The sequence below is a fragment of the Balaenoptera borealis genome (genome assembly GCF_965194805.1).
Source record: "Balaenoptera borealis genome assembly, chromosome: 10".
In the NCBI taxonomy this organism is placed as follows: domain Eukaryota; kingdom Metazoa; phylum Chordata; class Mammalia; order Artiodactyla; family Balaenopteridae; genus Balaenoptera; species Balaenoptera borealis.
In genome coordinates this window covers 11,704,912-11,720,269 of record NC_138874.1, presented here as the reverse complement: position 1 = coordinate 11,720,269, position 15,358 = coordinate 11,704,912, and the positions used below count along the sequence as shown (strand labels likewise).

At 39.7% G+C, this 15,358-nt stretch overlaps 1 protein-coding gene across 1 annotated transcript in view; it reads left to right on the top strand.

The window, feature by feature from the left end:
- MAP3K21 (mitogen-activated protein kinase kinase kinase 21) overlaps window positions 1-15,358 on the top strand; it is a 134,098-nt gene that overhangs the window by 115,151 nt on the left and 3,589 nt on the right. The gene's annotated exons all lie outside the window — the stretch shown is intronic.

The following is a 15,358-nucleotide window of genomic DNA, read 5'->3' as shown; positions in this document are numbered from 1 at the left end:
CAGTACAGGCAGTCACCCACACAAGGTGAAGTTTTGTTATTTTGTGTGGATGGTTGATTTAAGCTTTTTTAAAAACAAGATTAAAACTGAATACAGTAGCATTGTTTAAAAAAAAAATGCCGAGTAGTTGGGAGAACACAGAGAAGGTAAAGGTCCGTCTGCTTTCGCTTGGCCGTCTCCTGCTCCTGTCCAGTCGGATGTGCTCCAGACTGTGATTTGAGAACATAACAAATGGCCCCCATCCCGCAGTATCTTCCTCCAGCCTTGTCACTATACAGGACCCCTTGCTAAGGTGGAGATGATCATTTATTAACAATGTGGCTTAAATTGTTCCATCCATGGACATTGTTCACTTCCTGTTTTTGCTCAATTTGGTCCTTCTAGAGTGACTTCCCCGTCTTATTTACCCATCCTTCAAATTTTAACTCAAACATTTCCAGCCACTCCTTCTCCCCACCATTGTGAGGAATCCCATCTCCCTCCTGGGAAGATGTTTGATATCCTAGTGGGCATGAATCATGTCTCAGGCATCTCCACAGCCCCCATTATGGCAGTCTTTCGAATACATACAAGCTCAACACGTGTTTTTTTTTTCTTTTTTTATAGGTTTATTGGGTTCTTTTATTCTATTTTTATTTATTTATTTAAATTTATTTATTTTATTTATTCTATTTTTGGCTGTGTTGGGTCTTCGTTGTGGTGCACAGGCTTCTCATTGCGGTGGCTTCTCTTGTTGCGGAGCACAGGCTCTAGGTGCACAGGCTTCAGTAGTTGTGGCACGTGGGCTCAGTAGTTGTGGCTTGCGGGTTCTAGAGCACAGGCTCAGTAGTTGTGGCACACGGGCTTAGCTGCTCCACAGCATGTGGGATCTTCCCGTACCAGGGCTCGAACCCCGCATTGGCAGGCGGATTCTCAACCACTGCACCACCAGGGAAGCCCTTCAACACATGTTTTTGAACCGGATATTTTTAAGACAAAAAGATTAATCACCCCTCCAGGGTGCTGGCTACCAGGATGAAGTACTCCTGCAACGCAGTGATTAGCAAAGTCAACGATAGATTGCCTACAGGGAAAAACATTGAGAAATATTGCTTATATTATGCAGAGTAAACTTGGAAGCAAAGACGAAGTACAATCTATCGAGGAGGGTGCATTGTTTTCGATTTAAAGTGGCAATGTTAACTTATTTTTAAACCGCATTTTCTGACCAGCAGCCATCCAAATGGCTCCCACTTCTTCTGTTTAGCTTCGCCTTTAAGGAGAAATAATGACAGTATTGTCATTTCCAGCCTCCCCACTTTCTGCACCCACACAGAAGCATTCACAGTGTGCAATAGTCACCTCCTACACCCACAGTCTTCTTTTCCAGACATGGAACCAGCAAAACAAGATCCTTCTTTAAAGAAATCACATTGCAGTTAGTGATTAAGTTGTATTATAGTTTTTTCCTCTGTTGACAACAATCAAGTAGCTAATTCACTGTCGATCCATTACTTCTGGGTTTTTCTAATAATCCACTTCCTGAAAATTATAAATACAGAAAAGTGCTTTTGCAAATAACAGTTGTAAGACCCTGAGTCACTTTTAACTCTCCCCTTTCTTCTCTGGGCCGTGACATTCACTCCCACGATATCATCCCCGAGGGAAACTAAACCCTTTGTCTACTCAACCAAAAAGAGCACAAGAGGACATCTTGCCACAGCTTAGGGAATTGTTTAATCATTTCATTTACTTCCTTACTTTCCTGGAAATGAACCATTGGTTCAAATCGGGCATTTGTTGGTTGCTCCCATATGTGTTGGGATGTGCAACTCAACACAGGAATTCTGCGTGGTGGGCATTGTTCACCCCTAGGTTCAGGGAAATTGAGTGACTATTCAGAACCTCTAAGTGGAAGGAGTAGGATTCCAACTGTGGACAAAGAATGTCACCTGCCATATCAGTAAACAAAGAATGTGGGTCCATCAAGCCATCAGCCACTGAAGATCCCCCCTGCCCACACGCGAGGATGCACCCTGAGGGTATTCAGGATGGAGAAAACAAGATACTGGTCCTAGAAAGTTTAGGTACATATCAAAGGAATGATTTTAATGAGCCCAGACTCTTGCATCTTCCCGTACATAGAAAAGCGCTAAATTCCTTAACTTGAGATATCTGGTTTTCTTTCATTAACAGTAACCCTTTGATGTTCCACTACCTGGTCTTTGCTGCAAAAACTCCTCTAGGTCCTGGGTCCTCCCTCACCTCTTCGGAACCTTCCCTCAGAGTTATCCAAGAGGCTGCCTACTAGGTTTAAGTCCTTAACAGGTCTGCTGAATAAAATATAATTCTGAACTTTTAGGTTGTGCCTTTTTTTTTTTCAGTCAACACAACCTAGGTCTGACTTCAGATGAAATAGCTGTACCAGCTTGAATGCTGATCCTTTACACTGGAGAAAGATAAGCCCACGATTTCCTCTGTCACACAGACCTTTGATTGCATCCTATTACATTCCTTAGCTACTTTCCCTCCCCTTCCCCCCACCCCCCATTCTGGGAACTTCCATTTTCTTCCTCTTCTCATGCTGTCAGTATGAAACGGGAGGGAAGGGGGGCAGGGCACAACCTTTAAAAGAATGGCATAGCCTGAGGACAAGACAAAAACTGGTTAGAGCCAGCTAAGTCCAAGATGGCAGAAGATTTGACTTCCAGGAGACCCTGAGCCTCAGTTATACACTCACTGTAATACATTAGCATATGCTAAATAACACACCCACCAGGGCCATGACAGTTCTGAGGACAACCATAAAAGGTCAAAAAGTGGGCTGTGCCCCAATTCTTAGAAATCCCCACTCCTTCCCCAAAATAGCTGGAATAATCCTCCCACTCATTAGCCTATGAAATTACCCAGCCCGTAAAAACTGACAACCCCATACCCTGGTGCCCCTCTCGCCTTCTGAGACGGCCCACACTCTGTCTGTGGAGTGTATTTCTCTCTAAATAAATCCACTTCTTACCTATCACTTTGTCTCTCACTGAATTCTTTCTGCGACAAGATATCAAGAACCTGAGTCCTGAGACCAGGTGTGTGATCTCAATTAAAAGACCGTGGGTTCAGGTCCCAATCTGGGTTTTGGCCAGGTTTGAGTCCCAACGCTTGGGTTCAAGTCCCAATTTGAGTTGCACAGTTTCAAGTAGATGTCCCAAATTAGCCCTGGGAGGATGGCCAGGTGGAAGAGAAAGAGAATGAGAAGGAAGATTGTGAGCAGTTCCACCAATGCCCTCCTTCTTACAAATAGACAAAATGTCCCTCAGATTGCTTGCCAGCCTACAGCTTTTTCTTTTTTTGTCCATGTTCATGACTAATTCTCCACACAAGCTCTCTAATAATTCACGTGTTAGACCATGAGGCAGACACCAAAGTGCTGTAGAATTGATGACATTTTTGTTGAGTCCGATTGGCATAAGCTATCATTTCTAGGAAGATCTTTATGGGATTTACAGCTGCCCTTAGAAGGAAAAACTCTCAGTAGCATTGTTTTCCCATTCATCCTTGGTCTGATGTTGGTAAATCGATCCAAGCACAGTCTGTTAGCAAAATGAGAAAAATCTACCCAGTCATGTAGGTTACACATTACTCATGTTAGAACGTGACAGTTTTTCTGGATCCATAAAGGTTTACAAAGGGTTTTAACACAAAAGGTTTCTAATTTCCTCTAAATTTGATGTAGGGTCCACATATGTGAGATTTTATTCTTAATTAACAGATATGGAAAGACAAGGTGAAGAAGGAAACAATTTAAGTGATTGTTTCAGTAGTAAAGGCCATTCCCTCAAGTGCAAATGAAGCCTCTTTAAAAATGAGATAGGATGGCACTGAGTCTTCTGCTTGCAAATACCTTTTTCCTTTGGTCATCAGGACTGTCTGTTGTGGAAATGGCTTGTGGAGAGGTTCCACCTCGGTGCTGCTGGCAATGGTCACCTCCAGTTGTTGACATAACAAATAGAGAACGTTACTGTGTGTTAATAGATTGAACTGTGTTCCCCCCAAATCCATATGTTGAAGTCCTAACTGCCAGGACCTCAGAATATGACCTTATTTGGAGATAGGATCTTTACAGAGATAATCAAGTTAAAGTGAGGTCATTAGGGTGGACCCTAATCCAGCACTACTGAGGGAAATTTGGACACAGACAGTCATACAGGACTGGATGCCTTGTGGACATCAAGATCTACATGCCAAGGAGAGAGATCCTTCTGGAACACACCCTTCCTTCACAGCCCTCAAAGGGAATTAGCCCTGCCAACACCTTGGTTTCAGACTTCTGACCTCCAGAACTGTGAAACAACAGATTTCTGTGGTTTAAGCCCCCCAGTTTGTCGTACTTTGCTGTGGCAGCCCTAGCAAACTAATCCACCATGTGCTTTAATGTTGTCAGGAAGGAAAAATGCTCCTCTACCCTTCCAAGTTCTTCTAGCTGGTCTAAGAATTAATTTGACATGAGACAGGTTAACAGAAGGAAATCAAACAAAGTTTAATAACACGTATAGATGGGACAGACCCAGGAAAACTGAGTAACTTGCCAAAGTGGCCCAAGCCCTCCCCTTAAATACCATCTTCAGCTAAACACAAAAGAGGTTTGGGACTTCAAAGGGGAGGAAGGCAATTCACATGGTGATGGAAGAGCAAATACAGAACATCTGCCAATCAATTAACACATCAGGAACACAGAAATAAACAAAATGCAAAACCAGCTTGGAACATATAATTGTTGGGAAAAAAATTAAGAGTAAAATCTCCAGTCTATTCTGGAAATCTCCACAGATGTACAAAATAAAGAATTTATTGCTGAATTCACATTATTGCTGAATTCACATTAAAACAGACTGAATTCACATTAAAACAGACTGCCAGGCACATCACAGGTAATATGCTAATGAGATTAAAAAGACAGAAAGAAACCCCACCTTTGTGTATAACCTAGAAGATGCAACCCATCACACACGGGTTCTTAGGATTCACAGTAATTTTCCCTCCTGTAAGAGGACTTGACCACACCATTTGTTAAATATACCCATGGTAATTGAGGTAGCCATCTCTGATAGTTAATTGCCTTTATTTAAAGGAAAAATAAAACATCTCCTTGTATCTCCATGACAATCAGGAGATTTAGAGCAAGGAGCCCAGGTCAACCTCCCACAGTGACTAGGAGTTAGAGGCACTCTCTTCATTAATGTTTGCACTTCAAAAAGAGAACCCCAGGCTCTAAAGAGAAACAGTGCAGAGTTGTAAGGCTGGCAAGAGGCTTATTTAGCCTCTGAAAAGATTTACATACATGTCAAATTCATAGAGGAAGGTTTTAAAAATAGTAGTTATTTCCAAGGGAATGTTCCTTGAAAAGAGGTGGGGGAAGTCTTTTTCCCTGTTAGCGACAGAGAAAATTCAGGGGTTTTGTTTGTTTGTTTGTTTGTTTTTACCTTATACAGACAAATAACTTCCTTCATATATAAAGAACTCTTAAAACCAATCAGAAAAAAGATAAGCACATCAATAGAAAAAAATTGGCAAATGATTTGAAAAGATGATTCATGAAAGGAGAAATATAAATGGTCATTGAATATATGGAGAGGGGTATTTCACTAATTATCAAAGAAATGCAAATTCAGGTGAGATGTCACATTCACATGTCAATTTGACAAAAGCACGGAGAAAAAAAGATAATCCTCGGGACTTCCCTGGTGGTCCAGTGCGTAAGACTGCACTCCCAATGCAGGGGGTCCAGGTTTGATCCCTGGTCGGGGAACTAAGATCCCACATGCCGCAACAAAGACGCGGTGCAGCCAAAATAAATAAATAAATATTAAAAAAAAAGATAATAATGTTGACTTGGCTGTAAGGAAACAGGGTGCCTTTATAGTCTCTTCTGGTGAGACCATAAATAGACACAACTTTTTTGGGGAGTGGCAGTTTAGCAGTGGGTGTCAAACCCATGAATGTTCAAACTTCAGCCTTCAGTGGCTCATACCAAAGAATTATCAGAGATGTACATAAAGATATGGTAAACTAACACATCCTGTACGCTTAGTTTTTTTTTTTTTAATAATTACCACCCATCTTTTATTTATTTATTTATTTTCGTTGCACCGGGTCTTGATTGCGGCAGGCGGGCTCCTTAGTTGTGGCACGTGGGACCTTAGCTCCCTTACCAGGGATCGAACCCCGGCCCCCTGCATTGGGAGCTTGGAGTCTTATCCACTGTGCTACCAGGGAAGTCCCTACACTTAGTATTAAAACTCATAAAATTCTGTCTTCTGAAAATGACCTTTAGAAATAAAATTGTAAAACCATACACACACACAAAAGAGAATCTCCTACAGAAAAAATTTCGAAGAGGCTCACTATTGCTTATATTATCTTTCCATTTTATTACACTTTATTGTGTAATATTTAGCATACTAAAGAATTATAGCTCTCTGAAATAGATATTTTTCTTTACCAAAAAGATTTACATATAAGTATATTCTTTGGGGCATTATTTAAATTATTGAGAAATGAGGCAACTTTAATAAGAGAATTAATTCCATTTTGGTATATCCACATGACATAATGCTGTGTAGCTATGAACATCTAATTTCCATAAAACATTTCATGGCAAAAATGTTCATGATGAAAAGAGCATGAAGAGGAGAGAGATACTTGAATTTATTAACAATTGCTGTCTCTAGATAGTAGGAGTGATTACGACGTTATTTTTCTCATCTTACATCTCCTTGCAATAAATATGTATTTATCGTTGAAAAACACCCACGTCTTTAGAAAAAATTGTTTATGCAGAGACAGCAACACAAAAGGACTGAACTAGCTGACACCCACAGTACGCTCCAGCTGAGCTTCTGTCAAATGTAGGATCAGGTGGAGGTCTGGGCAGCCAGGAATAACAACTCCAGACTGGTGACCTGTCTTTCTTTCATATTCTTAGAGCATTGCTGTGTCAACCATCCACGTTGTCCCAATGCTATCTCGTGTCAGAATAAAAGTTGCAGCAGAAGAGACCTTTGACAATGACCTGGCACAATCCCAAATGTTGCAGCTGAGATAAGTGAGCCAGAGAGACTAAGTCAGCATTTATTTCTGAATTTGCCTGTTTTTAGGATGCAAGGGGGTGGTGAGGTACTTAGGTTACTTCAAGGTGGGAGTCCGTGGGTCATCTCAGGGTAAGGACACTTGGGGAGTGAGAATATAGTGGACACTGGGTCGTTAGGTCATTTAGGAGGCAAGCTGGCGAGTAGGTTATCTTGTGGTTATCTTTCCAACCACAGACAGTCTCTACTCACAACTTGATGCTTTATCATTACAGTGACTCAACCACGCGACCATGTGTAATCATATTCCCCTCCGTCCTTGTCCTTCCCTGCTGATTTCTACTTATCCTAGTGTCTGATGCTCTTTGCCTTTCACTGTCTTTCCAGGTGTCACTCAGCATCTGTCCACACTATGGTCATGTTCTTTCTCTACATCACATCCCACCTCCTCCTCACCCACCCAACAGAAATCTGATTGATTCGGGAAGTTAACGCAATGTATGGATGTCCTTTCTTTTCCTATCCAGGGATGCCAGCACAGGCAAATCCACTTTTCCAGGGTAGTAGGGCATTTGGTATACAGAATCTTGACCAAAGTATAAGAAATTCCTCAGAAAGGGGCTGAGGCCCACAAGGATCTCCACAGAAGGCAATACAAGGTGCAGATTCCTTGTTTGACCTTTCCAATACTAGAGCCAACTTTTTCCAGCATACACTCAAGGGTGTTCCCGACAAGCTGTGGTCCCATTCAATTGTATTGGAAATGCAAAGCCGAGGGGGATGGACATCTCCTCTCTTTTACTGATAAAAGCAATATGCATGCAAACTCTGACAGTTCAACTATTACTGGTGTGGTGGTGAATTTTTTTGTGTCAACTTGGCTAGACCAAGGTATCCAAATATTTTGGATTAGGTGTCTGTGTAGGCATTCTTTTATATGAGATTAACATTTTTTTCTGATTCTTTTTTTTAATTGAAGTATAATAGATTTACAATGTTGTGTTAGTTTCAGGTGTATAGAAAAGTGATTCAGTTTTATATATATATATATACACACACACACACACACACATACACATATATGTATACATATATACATACATATATATATATATATATACACATATTCTTTTTCAGATTCTTTTCCCTTCTAGGTTATTACAAAATATTGAGTATAGTTCCCTGTGCTATACAGTAGGTCCTTGTTGGTTATCTATTTTATATACAGTGGTGTGTGTATGTTAATCCCAAACTCCTAGTTTATCCCCTCCTTTTCCCTTTTACTAACCATGTTTGTTTTCTATGTCTGTGAGTCTATTTCTGTTTTGTAAATAAGTTCATTTGTATCTTTTTTTAAATTTTAGATTCCACATATAATCAATATCATATGGTATTTGTCTTTCTCTCTCTGACTTACTTCACTTAGTATGATCATCTCTAGGTCCATCCATGTTGCTGCAAATGGCATTATTTAATTCTTTTTTATGGCTGAGTAATATTCCATTGTATACATACCACATTAACATTTAAATCAGTAGACTTTTGCTAAAGCAAATTTCCCTCTGTAATGTGGATGGGCCACATTCAATCAGTTGAAGGACTTAAGAAAAAACAGATTAAGGTCTCCCAAAGAAGAGGAAATGCTACCAGAAGACTCCCTCTGGACTCAAGTCACAACAGCAACTATTCTTTGGGTCTCCAGCCTGCCAGCCTACCCTGCAGATTTTGGACTTGCCCACCGGCGCAATCACGTGAGCAAATTCCTTAAAATAAGTCTCTCTCTCTCTCTCATTATATATAATTATATATACTCATTATTATATATTATATTGTCACATATAACATATATACTCTTATTACATAATATACATACTCTATTTTATATAATATTATGTATTTCTCTGGAGAACCTCTGACTAATACAATCAGTAACAAATTATTTGGGACCCTGTTAAAAATAATTTTTTGTCCATGATTATAAATCAGTGAATTAATAATTTTTCCCAAAATCCCTTAGTTTGTGAGTGGCAGAACCAGCAGCCCTTTCTTGTGATGCATCTCATGGCACATCCTCAATGAAACAACAGAGGATTTCCAACATAACACAAATCTCATCATGTCCTTCACCTTCTTAAAACCTCTCAAGGGCACTCGCACTCTTCACAATAAAGGCTCATTTTATACGATGTCCAAGGCCACCTTCTCTATATTGCCTCTCTCTTCTTCTGTCCTGACCTTACATCCATCCTTAGTCTTGCCCTGTCCCTATGTCCATCCTTAGCTCCAGCCCCATGGAACTATTTGCAATCCCTCAAAATCACTCTGTGTTTGTACCCCTGGGCCTTGGCATATGCTGGTGCATCTGCCGCGTGCCTTTCCTGTCCTTTGGATGGATAACCACCACCTCACTGCAGACCTCTGGTTTTTTAATACACTGGAATGCTTGAGAAAACCATACAACAGATTTGTACGGAAGAGAAAGGGACCGTCCCCCATATTCCTGACCCATAAGAACTGAATCCCACATGAGGACTTCCTGGATACAGCAAAATGATGAGGCCCCTTCATCATTCCGGTAAATTCCCGGCAAAGCAGGCATAAGACCGACGACTATGCTTTAGAATATTCTGAACCATGTACCACAGCAGCAGGGGGTGGGGTGAGGTGGGATGGAGCAGGGGGCTGGGGTCATGTGAGAGGTGGGGAGGGGCTTAGTGCTTTCCCACCCCTTACTTGCAATTCCAAAGCCCCAAAGTAAATGAAATCTCAAAGTTTTTCACAATTCATTTGGCGACAAAATCTGGCCCGAAATAACCTGAGGCTACTTGTAATCTTTATGCCACTTAGTGCAAATGCTCGTGCATTTCAGTGAAGAAGTATTAATGTGTTTGATTGCTGCTGGGTTCTGCCTCAGGTCCTGTCGGGGATGTTATATAACATAAAATCCAAAAAAAGGACAGACTGAATTGTAGTCCCAAGGGCGTTCGCTAAGGGATTGTGGAACTGTTTCATTCCTCAACAATTAATTAAGTTAAAACAAAATTTCATGTCTGTCCTTGAGAGAAGTATATGGACCCCTTTCAAAAGAGCCCAGTGGGAGTATGAAATAAGAAATTAATGGGAGGATTCATAGGCACCCTTGACTGTCTGATCCACAGTCAGTATCCCCCGGGGTACCTTTGTCTCTCTCCCCTCAGACTGGGTTTGCCAAACAGAGCAATGCAAACATGTTGAGAGGTGAACCTTATTCCCTGAGATTCTGGGTGTCTTAGTCCCAGGGGGCCAACTGTCAGCTCCAACTCATTCCATCTTCCCTAAGTCCCCACCACCTGCCTGCTTCTGGCAAAAGATGCTCAGGCATCAGCAGGCAGACATGGCGGTTGCTTTGCTTATCTTCTGAGACATGACCCACACTCGTAAAGAGGATACACATCTTTCTACATAGTCATTTGGCTCCTGTTGCAGGCTCCATTAAATTCATGGAAAAAAGTGGTAACTGTATTAAAGGTAACAATTCTACATTTAAAAAATCAATATCAGTTCTGTACAGGCCATGGAAGCAGAAAATCTTTTTATAGATTTACCCATGTTCAGAAGCTTGGTGTATATTTTCCTGAACCTGGCAGGATGTGACCAAAGCAAACCAGATTTTCATACTATTGAGCGATCAGAGGACAGTCAGGAGATTTAATTAGAATTGGAATCATATTTCTTCTGGTTTCTATAATTTCCAGACTTAAAAGTGGTTTCTAAGAAAACGAGGCATTTTAGGTAATAAATAATGGTGATCACAGTCAGATATTTGCTAACATTTGGTGATAGGTATTCTAATTTTTTATTAACAGTAGTTACTTCAAAAGCCAGAGGAGACTTTCAACTCTGCATAGTACTGGAAGAGTGCCTGGGAAATGAGATGTTTGCCGGACGTAGCCTTGGATTTTTGAAAAAATATGTTTCTTCTTTCAACATACCTTTACTGAATCTTTACCATGTGTCAGACACAGGGTTAGGTACTGGAAAAATAAAGTGAATGAGACACCATCTCTTCCCTTGAGGTGGGATGGATTTGAGAACCTTGAATAGAAAGAACAAAAAACCTCTAGGACTTAATGATATAATATCCCAGACTATATTCTCATTTTCTCTCACAGGTAGAGACTGGGTCCTACTTCTGTTCTTTTAATTCCCAGCACAGCTGTGGGCTTACAGAATATAGTTGGGCTAGTTAATTGAAATGGAAAACTGCAAAGAAATTAATAAATTCATCATTAAGTGAACTACAGGGCAAGTCCCTGAGGACATAGAGGTTTTCTCTTTTTATTCTCTTTTTTCTAATTCATCATCTCACTGCAAGCTTGCCCTTACCACAAAGAGCTCTCAAAAAAAGTACTGAGTGAGTGAATAAGCCCGAGTTTTTCTGGTGTACTTCCTAGAGCTAGAAAGCTAAAACCTATATTAATGTGTAAAGGATGCTGTAACGGTGCTACATACTATGTTTTCCTCATATGCACTCTTCTGGTGATTATAACATATCACTGCCTTCCAGTTTTTTTTTTTTTCTAGTTGCAACATAACTACTGCTGTGTTCCATAGGTGGGAAAAGAACTGGGAATACAACAATAACATTCAAATTCGAGAGCCATTTAAAAACTAAGAAATAACATTTTAAATTGCGATATCAGGTCCTTATAATGGAATCTTAAACTGTCCTTTTCATCCCCAGTGCTAGTTTCCATTTATAGTTTCAAGTACATAGAAATATATTTAAAATCTAGAAAATCATACAAATTATACCATTGGCAGAAGAAGAAAAACTCTTCTATTACACCTCCAATCATTAGGTTGATTTTCCTTCTTTATTTATTTAGTGATTCACATAATTCTTTATTTTTTTTTATTATTTAATTTTAATTTTTTTTTTTTGGCTACATTGGATCTTCACTGCAGTGTGCGGGCTTCTCATTGGGGTGGCTTCTCTTGTTGCGGAGCACCGGCTCTAGGCACATGGGCTTCGGTAGTTGTGGCACGCGGGCTCAGTAGTTGTGGCTCTCGGGCTCTAGAACGCAGGCTCAGTAGTTGTGATGCATGGGCTTAGCTGCTCCGCGGCATGTGGGATCTTCCCAGACCAGGGCTCAAACCCATGTCCCCTGCATTGGCAGGCAGATTCTTAACCACTGCACCACCAGGGAAGTCCCGGAGTAGATATTTAATACAGCTTTTTCTTTCACTTTTGAAAATCATTAGTGTGGCATAATTTAGGTACAATACCATTCATATCTTTTAAGTGTACAGATTATAACTTTTGCAAATTACACACCTGTGTAACCACCAGTGCAATCAGGATAGCAAATAGTTCCCTCTCCCCAGAAAGTTCCTCATGCATGACCCTTTGTAGTCAATCTCCCACTGCAGGCCACTACCAAGCTGATTACCACTTTCACCTGCTAGAATTTCATATTTATGAAATCATTCGGTACATGTTATTTTGTGTCTGACTTCTTCCCAGAGCATATTGTTTTTTGATTCATCCGTGTGGTGTGTATTAGGAATTCATTTCTTTTTATTACCGGGGAATCCTCCATTTATGAATTTATACAATTTAAACAAATTGAATTATGACTAAAACTACTATAAACATTTTGGTGATTGTTTTCTTTTTTTTTTTGGAGCTCTTCCTCATTTTCAGCTTTATTGAGGTACAACCAACAAAAATTTGTAAGATTTAATTATATAATGTAATGAATACATTGTGAAAGGCTTCCCCCATAAGTTAATTAACACATTCATCAATCATCTCACATACTTACCCTTTTTTTTGGTGGAAACATTTAAGTTCTGCTGTCTTAGCAAATATCAACGATACAGTACAGTGTTATCAACTATAGTTGCTGACCGTTTTCATCTTTCTTGGATATACTTAGAAATAGAATTGCTGGGTCACATGATAATTTGCATTATTAACTTTATGAGAAAATACCATATTTTTGTCCAGTTTTATAGTTGTTCATGTCAGGAAGGCTAATCTGGTATCAGTTACTACATTAGGGCTGGAAGTAGAATAGACCTACTACATCTTTTTGAATAAATTAATGAGTAAGTAAAAGAGAAGGAGGGTGTAATAAAAGATGTCTCTCTTTTCACAAGTTTCCATTTAGAAGCACAACTAAGGTGAGGGCTAAAGAGTTTTGAGGAAGGTTGTAGACGTTCTGAGCACTTGGATAGCAAAACATGAAGGAAACTTCGATTTCTTCATTTTATATGTGAGAAAAATCAAAAACCAGAAGTTAAGTGAGTTTTTCAGGTATTCAGTGACCTGAATCAATAGCAGAATTAGGACCAGTGCTTAGGATGATGGAATCTCAGACTAGCTCTACTTCCATAGTAGGCTGCACTCAACTGTGAATGAGTCCTTTAACAGGTGGGACCTTCTGGAATGCTGGGAGTCACTTTTATTTCAATCTTAGCCCACTGGTTTGAAATTTTGGAATGTTACCAGGCACAATATGATTGAAACATTTTATAGCTCTCAATGACACAAGTACCCTCAACGTCCACACATCGTGAACTGTTCAGAACATTTCCTGGGCTGCCTCTCCTACCTGCATACTTCTTCCAAACTGGAACTGTCTCAGCCAAACTGAGATGTCCAGTCATTTAGCTGACTCAAACTTAGTAGCTGTGCATTAAGAGTAAAATATATAGAACAGTGATAAATTCTATCAGGAAGCTGAAGAGTTTTATAATTATTGTATTATGTTAAAAGCTCTGTGTTAGGTCCCGTGAAAGATACAAAGACAGGAAAGTTACTTTCTCTGCCCACCAAAGACTGGACAATCAAAAAGAAGACATATCATAAAACCAGGCTGAAGCCTGCAAAACCACAAAATGTAAGAGTAATGTAATTGAGTGTCATTCAAAAACCATTTAAAAACTAAGAACAGAAAGTAAAAAGTCCTTTAGATGAACACGATCAATAAGAATATACCGTAGCTTCATACTATAGCCTGTAAAAGAGAAAGATCAGATAGGAAAGAAAGAGGAAAGGAAAAAATATGTTGGAGAAGAATTAAGTTGGAAATGTTAATGAAAAAGACACTAAAGGAAAAATATCTGTGTGTGTGGCTACAAATAGTTCTTAAATGAGCTCATATATATATATATGTGAATATACATGGGAATTAGAAGTAGCAGGAAATAGAAACATACAAAGTCACCAGTTCATAGAAAGAGAAATATTTTATATTATAAAATTTCTGCTAAAGACTTAAATCTGTTACATTTTGAAAGAATAAGCATATTTAGAGATTTCTACAATTACAGATATAAAGGATGGGATGAAATTATAGTTAAATAGAAGGCATTGTGTTCAATAACTTGTCTTTTTTTAATAAATTTATTTATTTATTAAGTAGTATGAGGACTTTTTAAAAATAAATTTATTTATTTATCTTTGGCTGCATTGGGTCTTCGTTGCTTAATGTGAGCTTTCTCTAGTTGCAGCGAGCGGGCTTCTCATTGCGGTGGTTTCTGTTGTTTCAGAGCACAGGCTCTAGGCACGTGGGCTTCAGTAGTTGTGGCTCGTGGGCTTCAGTAGTTTTGGCACACAGGCTCAGTAGCTATAATGCCCGGGCTTAGTTGCTCTGCGGCATGTGGGATCTTCCTGGACCAGGGGTTGAACCCGTGTCCCTGCATTGGCAGGCGGATTCTTAACCACTGTGCCACCAGGGAAGTCCCCAATAACTTGTCTTAATCCCAGTTCTGCCACTGGGAGCTGTTTAACCTCAGGCAAGTTACTTAATTTCCCTAAGTCTCTGTTTCCTCATGCTTATCACAGGGACAACTGCTCCTGCTTGATGGACTTGTTGGAGCTTTAAATGAAGTAAAATATAAATCACTTAGCCCAGGGCTTATCTCTATGTAAGTAATAGGCTTTATTATTATTATTACTATTAGTTTATTTTAATCCTGCTATTTGTCTTACTGGACAATTAAATTAAGGCTTAGATTTCAGCCAAGAGGCCTAGGTCTCCTCTTGATTTCATAGAATGTACCACAGTCTCAAAGCTTACAGGTTCTTGGTAAATCTAAAACAAATTAGGGACTTCCCTGGAGGTCCAGTGGGTAAGACTCCGCGCTCCCAATGCAGGGAACCTGGTTTTGATCCCTTGTTGAGGAACTAGATCTCACATGCATGCTGCAGCTAAAAGATTCCATGTGCCGCAACTAAGACTCAGCACAGCTTAAATAAATAAATAAAATATTTTTTAAAAATTAAAAAAATAAAACAAATTATACTT